At 35.3% G+C, this 13,171-nt stretch overlaps 1 protein-coding gene across 1 annotated transcript in view; it reads left to right on the forward strand.

The window, feature by feature from the left end:
* MLLT10 (MLLT10 histone lysine methyltransferase DOT1L cofactor) overlaps positions 1-13,171 on the forward strand; it is a 235,757-nt gene that overhangs the window by 205,983 nt on the left and 16,603 nt on the right. The window lies entirely within an intron of this gene.

Raw genomic sequence — 13,171 nt, forward strand, 5'->3', positions numbered from 1 at the left:
TACTGCACTATATAAGTATTGGTAGAAAATGAGATACTGCTAGGTCATTTAGCAGTTAACAGAAAGAGTGTTTACTTAGTCATAGCATGGAATGGAATTTAGCCATAATAGACACAGGCCCTATCTATCCCCTATCCCCTTGCCTCTTCCACCTCCTTAACTGGTCAGTTCAGGATGTAGGAACTCCTAGTGTCTGGGGACATCCTGCAAGTTGGAAAGGGCCAGACTCCATGTGATTGAGCTTTTTTTATGCTTTTAAATGATCAGGACGTCATGTCAGCACAGCCAGAGGCTACCAGGAAACTTTGTCAGCCTAGGCAATGATTGACCCTTAGCCTTCTGTGCCTACTAATCTAGTCCCCAGGATAGCTTCTTTGCCTTTCAGGGAAGAAGCCAGCATTGGGGGAGAGGGAGCAACTAGATAATGATCCTATCACCCCTTTCTGAAGGAAGAGAGATCATCAGCCCCTTAAGCATAGAGAACTACCTCTTTATTTTGTTTTTGTTTTTAATTCTTTAACCTAAGCAAAATTTTTTCTTTGTTGTTTCCTCTTTTGAAGTCCTTTCTAACCTGATCCTTGTCCTTCACATACCAGAAGCTTTCATTATGTCCCATGATAATCCATAGCCCTTTATTCATTGGGCATGTCCAAAATTTCTAGTCTTCCCCTGTTAAGTCAAATGATACTTTTGAAGAATGCAGCTTTGATTGTTAGGTGTAGTTTTGACTACCTGATTAAATAGTTCATATTCATGAGAGACACCATTGGGTTTAAGAGTTAGTTAGCATCCTATCTCTGATACTAGCAGTAAGACCATGGCAAAGTCACTTAACCTTGATACTTAATTTCTTCATCTGTAAATTGCTATCAACAAAACAATACCTCAGAGGGCTGTGGAGAGGCTCAAATGAGATAATTTAGGTTTTTTAATGTGTAGATAAATGTCAGCTGTTATTACGCTAGTATTTGATGGCTCTGCATATATTTTAGAATAGACTTGTATTAATTCAAATGAATATCAGATTGGTAAAATGTGTAGGTAGATAGTAAGGTAGCTGGACTGACCTACCTTCCTTTTTTCCTACTTCTATCATCTTTCTCTCCTACACTCTCTTTATCATGTCTTCCAGGAAGTCCCAGTAAGTGGATGTTTCTGCCTCTGCTGTATGGGTGGAGTTCTTGGGTATTTCCTGTAAAGAGTAAATGTAGGCTGGTTATGAACACTTAAAAGCAAAAATATGAACAATTCCCATGTTAGGTATTTCAGGTAGATAATTTTCTAGTGGTAATGCCAAGTCCCACTAGGCATTTTTGCTTACAGATAGAGTGCTGGGCTTTTGGTGTCCACAAGGAGGTACAGATTCTGCCTCTGATACTTACTCTGTGACCACAGCTTCTCATGTTATTTCTCTGGGCTTTGGGCAACTTTATAAAGTTAGCATCTATGATACCAGAATTTATCTTGTTGCATATAGTAGGAGCAACATCATTTCTTAAATTCCATAATACATAATCTAAAACGGAAACAGTGAAGATCTAGCTGTTTGGTGTTACTATTTTTCATATTACTAATCAACAAGCATTTATTAAGCACCTGATGTTGCAGAAACCTTCAGGAAACTGTGATGTTCACTATGTGCTGAGTCTTGGGATTTGGTTTTTGGTTGTTTTTGTTGTTGATAAATGCTAACATGTTTGAATTGTTAAGATCACAGGTATTCTTAGACACCAATATGTACATTAATAAATAATATTAATTTAGTTATGCAGTTGTTGATAGTGAGTGAAAGCATTTCTGTGTTGATAAAGTAGGTGCTCTTTCCTCAACACAGCTTCTCCAGGTAGAGTAGTGCACTTTTTATCCACATTTTACTGATGAGAAAACAGAGACTCTGAGAGTTAGGGAACAGTTGTCCAAGACTCCATAGGTAGTAGCTGAATGTTAAATTTACATGAAACTAGTCCTGTTCAGATTAATTTAGGGATGGATAAGAGAACTCCAAAGATATTTTCTTCTGGATGAAATATAATTATTTACTTATCTCTCTTCATGATATGACTTTAAATTTCACTAGATAGAAATTGAAACGATTGTGTTGTCACTTTGATACAAATGCTTATATACAGTTACATGTTTAAGTTGTCTTACAAATCTTACCAGTAAATGTTTTTTGGAATTTTATTAGTTTTGTACATATTTTGTTCCTTGTGATCACGAAGTTCTTAGAGGTACACATTTTTTGAGAATCCCATGGTGCTATTCATAGTACTGCACATGTTAAAATTTGATGTATAGGCAAATCTCAGCTCTAGTGGTTATGTTCTTTATGCTTGAGATCCCTTAGAGTTTCTTATTCTAACAGTTATGATAATTGTGTAATTATATAAAGGAAAAGAAGAGGCTGTAAATCTTTGTTGTTGTGATTACTAATTGTCAATTACATAGTCCCTTCACAACACACACATGCATATAACTTAAAGAACTGTTTGATACTGCCCTTTAGCTGACACAGCCTTCTTTGTGTGATGTGTATCACAACACGGAATGGGGCAGAAAAGCAAACATGTATGTGCTATTTGGCCATTTAGACTATCGCCACTTTATGACCAACTCGTTTGTACTCAAGATTCCCCACTGTCTGCTGCATAAACTCGGAAAGTGAAAGATAGTTATTGAAGTGACTCTCTTTAAGCCGACTCAAGAGAGCTTGACCGGTTTTGCCTAGGGATTTTTCCCCCCTGTTTATCCTCTTTGAGTAGCAAGATTAGGTCACCCCAAGTAATAGGGTTCCCAGTTAGAGTAAAAGGATAAATGAAGGAACTACTCTTATAAGTAGTTTTATTTCTTTTAATTAAGTGAAGAGTTCTCTGTTGATATCTTTTTTTATCATTGGACAAAGTCTCACATGAGCATTTGCAAAGTGCATTTCTCTCATTTCATTCTTTACATAAAGTCTGTTTTAATTACTCTCTGGTTACTTCTAGGCTGAATTAAGCAAAAATCTCATCTCTCCTCATTCATTATGGTTGTGGGTTTGGGGGATGGGGGAAAGAGGCAGTGAAGAGGAATTTACAGCCAGAGGGAAAATTCCGTGTAACATGTGACTCAAATAGAAGAACAAAGAAATCTTAGTTGCTGGTAATCCAGGATTCTTTCAAATTAAAATCTTTACTGTTTCTCCCCTTGTCTAATTCCAGTAAGATTGGTCTGTTATAAATATGATCACCCGGCTAGGCTGAAAGGCAGTTGCATGATTTTTTACAGCGCTGCATGCTGAGACAGCTGCATCTCTGTTCGCCCACCAGCAAATGCTTCCTGCCTTCTTGCCGAAGCTTATTTAGCCCGGCTTATCTGGTGCTGCTGTAGCAACCATCAGTCTCCAGGCAACTGAGGCACATTGACCCCTGAGTTGAACTGAGTGTAATGCTACTTCAATTTAGCCGCCTGAGACAATAATAACGGTGTGGAATGTGGAAAATGTGAAATTTTTTAGTTTCTTTCTGTATGTAAGGATACAGAAATATTTAGAAGGAAGTGAATGTTTAGGAGTTATTTTAAGATTTTGGATGCAGTGGGTGGTGAAAGTTGAAAGCTACAAACTTTATTTCTCATCCAACTTTTAAAAAGAATATAGTGTATAATAAACTTCAGTCCACATAATTCTTACGTGTTTCGTTTTATATGGGAATTCATTAAGCGTAAATTACTTGGGATGAAGATATTAATACATTCTGTAAGCAGATAAAGGAAAATAAATGAATGGCATCCAAAAATAATTCTGGAATATTCCCCCAGTAGATGATCATGACACTATTGCAAATGTTTTTTGTTTGTTTATGAAAAACTTGTTAAATTTAAATACTGTTTCCTTACATTTTTATTGCTTAATGAGGGCAGTAATACGTAGTGGCTGGCCTGATGCCAGCAGGTTAGAAATTCAGAGGTCATTCTTGATCTTTGTGCATTTGGTTTAAAGAAAAACAGACAAGCCTCTGTTTGGCATCTTTGCCACTATTAGAAATCTTAGTGGGCAAACTGCTTAGGGGAGGGAAAGTAGGGGGGAGTGGCCAGTGGAATTTAAATAGGCTAGAATGATTGGTGCTTCAGGGACCTTTACCAGGAAAAGAGATGAGGAGGCCTTGTAAAGATGGGAACAGTTCTTGAATCTGATGACCAAATGTGAAAGAATTCAAGAAAAAGAAGATATCATGGCTCTTAACTGTTTGGCAGCCCAGTTTCAAAACTCAAATGTTAAATATATTTGTTATACTTGTTTTTTAAACATTTAAACTTTAATTAGTGACTAATTTAAGACGATGCAACTTCATTACATTATTAGTAAACCACTAATATAGTTACAATTATAACAATTACAGTTTCATATCATTGGAAGATAGAGCAGCTTCTATCTTTGTGTTTTTTAATGATTTGATCTGCCCTTGTTGTACAGTGGGCAGAGGTATAAATTAGTTTCTGTAGGTGTGCCATTAATTTTTCATTTTGCCTTTCAAATCCCACTGTGTTTTCCAGTTATATTCATTCTTGTCTATCTTGGGGAGCATGCAAGTGCTTTTGTTTGAAGGGCTTTAAAAAAATTAAAGAATTTAAGACAATTTAATTTTTTATGCTTCTATAAGAATCCTTTTCTGGGTTTTGCTTTTGGCTAGAATCTTGATATCTGCATATAGGTAATTTGTATTTATGCTTAAGTAACCCGTATTACCTATCTGCTCTATGTTATTGTTAAAACAAAGAAGTTAGGTTTCCCATGTTTAAAAGTATTTTGAATGAAGGAAGTTTAGAGATTTACCCGATGCTTAGTAGACATAGGCATCAAAGAGAGTTTTTATGGTAGAATTTTTGGTTCTTAATCTTCTTGAGTTTACAGTGAGACTTTTACTACATGTTCTTTGTATATTTTATGTTTTATTAAGTATTGGATTGATTTATCTGTTTATGCCATTTTATTTTTAAATAAAGTGAATCAAGGAACGATTTAATCCTATATTTATTGAGGTTTCTTTACTGATTGAAGTGTTTTAAATTTTGATAAAATGTATATAATCTTGGGATGTATTTATCATAATTTTTACTAACAGGACATTTTTAAGGGTAATTTTGGTAATATATAAATATGCTGAAATTACAAAAAAATAACTCCATCATTAAGAATAATGCTATTCTAAGCAAACAACTTTGAAAGGGAAACAGTGCTAGATTATTTTGTTTCACTTCTCTTGGGTATAATGTTGTTAATTATTGCTCTAAGCAATAACTTAGTTGACATAGTGTAAATGGATGATATTGAGTTCTCAGAAACAGCCTATTAGGAAAATAAGAATATTCTCCCCCCCCCCCTTTTTTTATCTATTTGTCAGATTTTTTTTATCACAAGCAAATTAAGATATTTTTTATTTTTGTTCCAAAGATCCCACAGGTGTGAAACAAAACCAGAATTTCTACATACAGAATCAGAATTATCCTTTTAAAAGAAAGTATTTTCAAATTAAAAAATAAACACATGATAGTGCTATCAGTGATCTGATTAACTTCTAATTTTACTTCTATTTTGTGTTGATTTGAAAAAACCTGACAGTACCAACACATTAACTTTTTTATAAATGGATTGTTAAAGTTAAGATAGTTAGCTTTCTGAGGATGTTAACTTCTGAAGGCCTTCTAACAGGGAAATAGTTTGCTCAAAGTACATTTTAGCTCTAACTCTTAACACATACATTTCTCTATTAACTTTTTAAACATCTGGCTTCTTGAAGGTAAATTTAAAATTGAAGGTAAGTTTAAAATTATTCTTATTTCCTGTTTTCATGTACTATGTTTTTACATTTATTGCAGATTACCCGTATGTACCTGTAATTCTGACTTCACTTGTAGAAAATATTTGATCAGTTCAAGGAAAGAATAATACGCAATTCCTTCGCTATTGTTAAGATAACCTATCTCTTCTTTTAAAGACTGGAACCTTGGTATTAGGAAAACAAAGGAATGAGTCTTACTTTCCATATCCACTGCTAAATATTATAAAGTTTGCCAAAACATTATAGTACTGAAGTATTAGCATTGACTTAAAAATTAAAAGTAAAGAGGTGTGCTGATTAGAAATAAACTGATTAAGAATCTGTTCTGGAATTGGTTGTTAGACCCCTTCCTGTTGTCCTATCATGAATGAAGGAGTTCAGTAATGGTTTAACTACAATTAAATCCCTCCCCCTTCTTTATGGAAACTCAACTGTGGGCATTTCAGCATTAGCCTAAACAATGGTTTTGAATATGTTAAGCCCCTAACAATTAGGGAGCAGTTTGGGGCATTGAATAATGTGGAATGATGCAATTGAACCTGACAGCTTCAACAGTCAGCCTACTCATGGGACCTGAAAGTTGTTCACACTTGGTTTCATCTCTCATCACACGCTGAGTATTAAAACCTTACTGGTGGGGAGCTGAAACAGACAGAAATGGGGCCTGTTAGCAGAAAATATTTCAGAGTATCAAACCTGAAAAGAACAAGGGAATGGGTAGGATTGTGGATTGTCACATGTGTTCTTGTTTCTCAGGGGCCATTTGTAGTGTAATTTATATATAAGTGAATAGAGCTTTTCAGTAATTGTATTTCAGAAACATCTCATTTTTTATTTGAACATTTTCTATGAAAACTTCTGACCTCACATAAAAGTTTTATTTGCTAAATTTATGAATAAAAGTGTTGCCATTTAAAATCACCTGTTCTTTTAATAGACTAGTTTTTACTTTGAAATATTACCTGAGTATTGCAAGGGAAATGAATAATCATTTTTCTTAACACTCTTCAAGATGTTCCCTATGTTTCCTATTTTTAAATGACTCACATTAGAGGGACTGGGGGGCTGGGGTGGGGAGGTGTTTGTTTTTGGAAAGTAGGTAAGGTGAACATTGCAGTTGTGTTCTTGTGAGAATTGAGTGTTCTCTTAAAAAATAAAAGATTCAGTTTAGGAAATATCTTTGGCAGGGTTTCTGAAGTTCATTTTTTTTAGACATATGTGAGTTGGTTATTAAGGTTTGATGAAAAAAGACTGCAGTTTTTTAAAGTAAGTACTGCATTTTAGAACTTGTTTGAATCCTTTGACCTTAATGTGTATTGACAGGATGATTACACATTTTTAATAAATGCTTGCTGCAGCCTGTTTCTACAATGAGTATGGTATGAAGTTCCTGGTTCACCTCTAAATAATGCATTACTACAATACTTTCCTAAAAGGGAAATTGTGGTATACCTAAGGTGCTTTCAAACCTCATTATATACACCTTTTCTCTGTTACTACCTTTATCAGCCCAAGTGGAAAGAAAACAACATTCAGTTTTAAGACTTCAGTGCTTGGTGTAGTCTCATTTAATGTGACTTTCTCCCTGAAGAAGGCATACAGAATATCCCCAAATTCTCATAATTTCGTTTATATTATAGTTAAACTTTTCATGAAACATATGTATGTGACTGTAAACAAAGATTTAAAATTTTGGAAATGAAATACCAGTTGGGCAAAAGCTAAAACTGAAATATTTTAAATCATGCCAATATTTTTGATCTGGTGTGCCAATCTACTTAGCAAACTTAATTTCTTTAATGTCTTCTATTTCAAGTTTGTGTACCTCCTTCAAAAAGACTTGTTAAGCTTTAAGTATATTTAACATAGTAAGTTTATCCAGATTTGCTTAAGAAAATCAGTGTTTTGGCTCAGTCACCTAATACGTTCCTTCTAAATGTGTGTTGAGTCTGCCATGATAATTCAGTTATTTATAGCAATCAGAAAAGTTTTACTGCATTGATCTTCATGTTTGTGTAGCAGAAATTACACCTAATTAGGCTCCCAATGAATTATGAAAATCAAAGTAGTAGAATTTAGTATCAGAACTAAAAAGCTTTGCAGGGTCAGAAGTGATTAACTTCCTATTCCTTCTCTTAAATTGCCTTTCTGAAAGTCTGAATTTTTGAAACTTAAAAAGCAAAACTCTGTAGCAGCTTAAAATGTTTAAATTTACAAAATACCATACATTAATTTAGTGGATTATTTAAGTTCTTAGTAGCTGACTCACTGGTTTTAGGGCAGAGAACCTAATTCTTTAGAGAAAGCAATTAATTTTCCTTAGCCTTAGCCTAAAAGGGCCAGGGTCTCTCATTGCATCCTACGTCATCTCCAGTTATCCTGATGAATATCTGGTCACTGGACCCAGATGGCTCTGGAGGAAAAAGTGAGGCTGGTGACCTTGCACAGCCCTCCCTCACTCAAATCCAAGTCAACTACAAGTCATGTCATCGTTTCCCTGATGCCATGATCCTCTTTAGAAATGAAGGACAAACACACAAGTTTTCCTTATAAGCTCTTTCCAGCCACAGAACAGAGGCATGGTGGTGGTATTCATGGAAGCTGGCTTCTAGACCCTGGAAGGATTCTGACATTGAGCAAATTATTTAACTTTTCTTCTGTTTTCTTCATCTATAAAAGAAGATATTAAAAAACTGTGTTCCCAGAGTATTGTCAATTCCTTGAAAGGGAAAGGTAGAAAAGACATAAGGAAATTAATTCTACTCTTGACTTACTCAGGCCATCTCTCTTGGCAGCAGGGGTGTGTGTGTGTGTGTGTGTGTGTGTGTGTGTGTGTGTGTGTGTGTGTTCAGGAAAAAATTAAAATATGGGAGAGGTGGGGCTCTACTGGAAGATTTGGTTTATACCTTTAATTCATACTTTATCAATTACCTGCTTTCCTAGGTATTACTATTCTCCTCTCCATTGTACCAAGATTTCAATAGTAGGCATGTGGCCTACAGAAGCATAATGCACTTTATATATCTGTCACCCTGAGAAGCTTATGGTATATAGTTCAAAGGACACTTGCTTAGAGACAGGAAACATCTGATTCAGAGCCCAACTACAAAGGTCTTGAAAAATGGTTAAATCCCCTAACATTTCTGAGCCACCTTCATCTCATAATCTACTAAATGGTGATGCCGATATTTGTGTCATCCTACCTCATGAAGCTGTGGTGAGGAATGTCCTTTAAGTGCTGAATAAAGGTGGGCTATTATAGCAACACACAAGTGCACACCCTGTCTTTATCCCTCAACCCTTCCAATCCTTCCCTATTTCTGTCGAGGGTACCACCAGTCACTCAGGAGTCATCATCTAACACTCAGCTCTCTCTCACCCCCCATATCTAACCCGTTAATCAAGACCTGTCCATTTTACCTTCATCACATCACTTCCATAGACCCACTTTTTTTCCTTTGTCCTTGCCATGCAGGCTTCACCTGTTATATTAAGTAGTCTGCTAGTTGCTTTCTCTTCCCATTCCAGTCTGTCTTCCCCTCAGCTGTCAAAGTGATCTTCCTAAATATCAGACTTCTGATCATGTAATCCCCTGTTCAGTGACCTCTGGGGACTCCCTTCAGGATCAAATATTAAATCCTCTGTTTGGCATTCAAAGATCTGCATAACCTGTGGCAAACCTGTACCTATTTTTCCAGTCTTCTTACTCCTTAGCTTCTCAACCTTCAGCCCTCACATACTGTGATCCATTGACATTGGCCTCCTTGCTGTTCCTTGAACAAGAAAGCCTCTTATTCAGGGTGGTCCTTTAGTCCTGGAATGCCCTCCCTCCTCTCATCTCTGCCTCCTGGCTTTTCTGTATAGGATCCCTCTGAGTACCAGGACCTCCCCTCGGTGGATTCTTTCCTGTTTATCTTTGCTGTAGCTTGTTGGTACATAGTTGTTTGCGTGTTGTCTCCCCCGTTAGTCTGAGAGTTAGTTGAGGGCTGAAACTCTCTTATCTTTCTTGTTTTTAAGCACAGTGCCTAGTACCTAGTAGTCCCTTACTTAGTACATGTTTATTGACTGACACAAATATCTTTAGCTTTTCCATGTTATATCTTCTTTTTGTTCCCTCATTTTTTTTTGGGCAGTGAAGTAGAGAAGAACCCTTTGCATAGTAGGATTAGCTATCTGCTAGTGGAAAAGTGCTATCCATTTTTGCAAAGAACTTGTCGCATAGGGAGTTCTTATCACCGGGGTCTATTGGATTTAATGATCACTAAGCAGCTGTGTTTGGTTACTTGTAGATCTTGTTTACCTGTTCCTACTATTTTTTTTGCTTTCCCATTGGGGTATGATTAGTAGTCACTGATTTTGTTAAGTGTTTCTTTTTTAAAATGTAGGCAGATGTTCAGCTGTTCAGAATGTTATCCTTGAGTACAAGTTGGGTTTCTTTTGTGTTTTGGTATGTCATATTCCACTCTTTCCTTACCTTTCTTATTATTTATGGATTATTCTGTGTGATCCAAAGTATTGCTCCTTGGTAAGTGAACTGTATCTTCCCGTCAGCTTGCAGGGTAATGGAGAGCCCTCTGTCTTCCTTAACTATTTCCCCTTCCCATCCTCTGTATATAAATTTTGCCAGCTTAAGAGTGATAAGAAGATAGTAAAAACAAAACTAGAGCAGGGATGCTTAACCATTTTTTTCCTTCATGGATCCCTTTGGCAGTTATGAAAACACGTTATGAACTCCTCAAAATAATGCTTTTAAATGCATAAAGTAAGATACATAGGATTGCAGAGGAAGCCAGTTGTGTTATAAACTGTTATATAAACAGTTATAAAATTATTATTTATTATTATTATTAATTATAAAATTATTTTAAAAACAATTTCAATTTCACAGACCCCAGGTTAAGAACTCCTGAATTAGAGCTTTATTGTGAGTTCTCAAGATGCTGGTGATTTAAAATGTGAAACCTATCACCTTCCAAAATCCACATTAAGCATAGATAGCTCTATTAGGGATAGTCCAGTTTAAGAAGCAGCTGTGTCTTCCAAAACAGAGGAACCAGAACTGGAACCCAGATCTACCGACTCCCCTGGTGTAGTCATTCTCTTATTTATTAGTGCAACTTTGACCTTTATGGTAGATAAAATTAGTTCCAAGCTGCCACCCAGGTGAAGACTGGGCTAAAGTAGAACAAACTGAAGATTCTATGAAACTAGTGCTGTCTGTGAGGTAGGTCTGAAAGCCCTGGGAACAATTTAGCTATTAGGCATAACTTTGCCTGCTAGCTCTTCTGTTTGCTTTTAGGCTGGGACTTAGATAAACAGTTGTTCAGGCTCTTAGTTTACTATAACTGACACTATACAAGAGAAATGTGTCTGTTGGGTTTTTAATATTTCTTACTCGCATCTTTTGTACCAAATTGTTCATATCCCTTGTAACTCCACATTAATGTTTCTTTATCTTCAGTTTATTAATGAGTTTTTTGTTTCCTAATGCTTATTTTTTTTCAATTCTTCATAATGCTTTTTAGCAGTTGCTCGCCTTAGTGCTATAGAAATGTGAACTGTTGTTATTACTCCTTTCCTTACTGCTCCCACTAGTCCATTATTCCATCACAAAGATTTGAGTATCTCCCTTTAAAAAAAAAAAAACCCTTTTCTACTCCAGTCCAAAGTCTTCAGGAACTTCATATTATCTTAGCAATTCCTTAAAAACTTTTTCAGCACATTTTAGAATTATTGGTCAAAAAATGACAAGTAGCTCAAAGTCGATTAAAGTAGAAAGTGCTGAGACAAAAAGTTATGTATTGCTGTGCTCTCCAGTTAAACAGTATGATTTTTTTAAAAAAGCACTTTAATTAAAAAAGCAGGGATACATTATCTATTTAAAGGTTATTATTTAGATATATATCTAAATATCTATATACATCTATATATGTATGTATACATATATATGAACCTCTAGTAGTCATGATTTTAAAATATCTGTAGTTTTTTTTTTAATATTCTGAACAGATCATTTCTAGCTGTAGAATTTCATAACACAGTAAAACCTCAACTACCTGGAACTGTTGAAGAGCAAATGATTGTCCATAGTGATTTTTTTTAACTCAGCTGTAACCCCTTTAATCACCAGTGATCTAAAAATTTTAGCCATTTTAATGGAAATCTTTTAAAAATATATTATGCAGTTTAACCTTTTTCTTGATTAGGACCATCACTGTGATATCATTTATTAACCTGTGCTGTAATACAATCTTGTTCTCGGGACTTAAGATGTATAAGACTTTATTTTCGGTTACTTCTACTTGTCTCAGACTGTTTTTGTTGTCTCTTTTTGTGCTGGCTCCTGTTAGATTTTCTTCTTTCCTTGCCATCATTTGCCATTTCTTGTTTCTGTCTATGTGCTTATCTGTAGCACAGCCTTTCTTTAACCAGAAGACCCAACTTAAGAGAATTGTCTCGCAAAGCAAAAACAGATAATCTCAGAGGAGTGAGAGCTTAGTGCTCCAGCTTTTGTCTAAGTATTTTGTAACGTCTCTTTTGACTGCCCAAAGCCTTTATTGCTTTAATTCTAGTTCGCAGTAGCTAGTCAGGTTGGACTGTGTTTTCAGTTATGAAATATACATTAAGAATTGTGTTCTGTTTGACTTGTATTACAGGAATATTTGTTAATGTCTAATAGAATGTTCTTTTTGGAATTTTTATCCTTTTTGAGATTATTAATTGATTGTTAAGTAAGACTTATATTGTAAACTTAATAGATTCTTATGCAAATCTTCAATTAAGAGGACAAATGAAGCAAGGAATTGACAGGTTGAACTTAAAGCTACATGAAATTGTGAACTCTAAGGTATACAGTGTGGACTGGATTCTTCATCACTGAAAGCATTCTTTTGGATTATAAAGGTTCATTTATCATACTTAATAAGTTGGCCAGGAGCCAGAATGTAATGGCTGGGTGTGATTCCTTCCAGAAGTGGCTGGTGATAGTCCTATATGATTTTGTTTGTAATAACTACTGTGTTGTCTTGGTCTCTAGTGCACAGTTACCTCATGTACCTCGTGTTTGACTTTTTAAAATTAAGAAATACTTCAGTTCTTGGAAGTCATTTTCCGATATCTTATTTTTCCTGTTTTCAAATATCGATATAGAATGATTCTATTTTAGGTATCAGTTGTTTCAAACATGCATTTTGTGCCTGTTTGAATTTTGTATCAACCCTGTTCTTTTGAGAGAACGAGATGATTTTCTTTCCAAATGTAGCATTTGAAGGCTGTAGTATTCTTCGAAAGGGAAAAAGCATGCAGCCCCGTGAAGAAGGCATTTTTATTACATTGGATTATGCAAGACTTTG

The sequence above is a fragment of the Petaurus breviceps genome, unplaced genomic scaffold, assembly GCF_028583685.1.
Source record: "Petaurus breviceps papuanus isolate PSGF00001 unplaced genomic scaffold, PetGlider_PUasm1.0 178, whole genome shotgun sequence".
Taxonomy (NCBI): domain Eukaryota; kingdom Metazoa; phylum Chordata; class Mammalia; order Diprotodontia; family Petauridae; genus Petaurus; species Petaurus breviceps.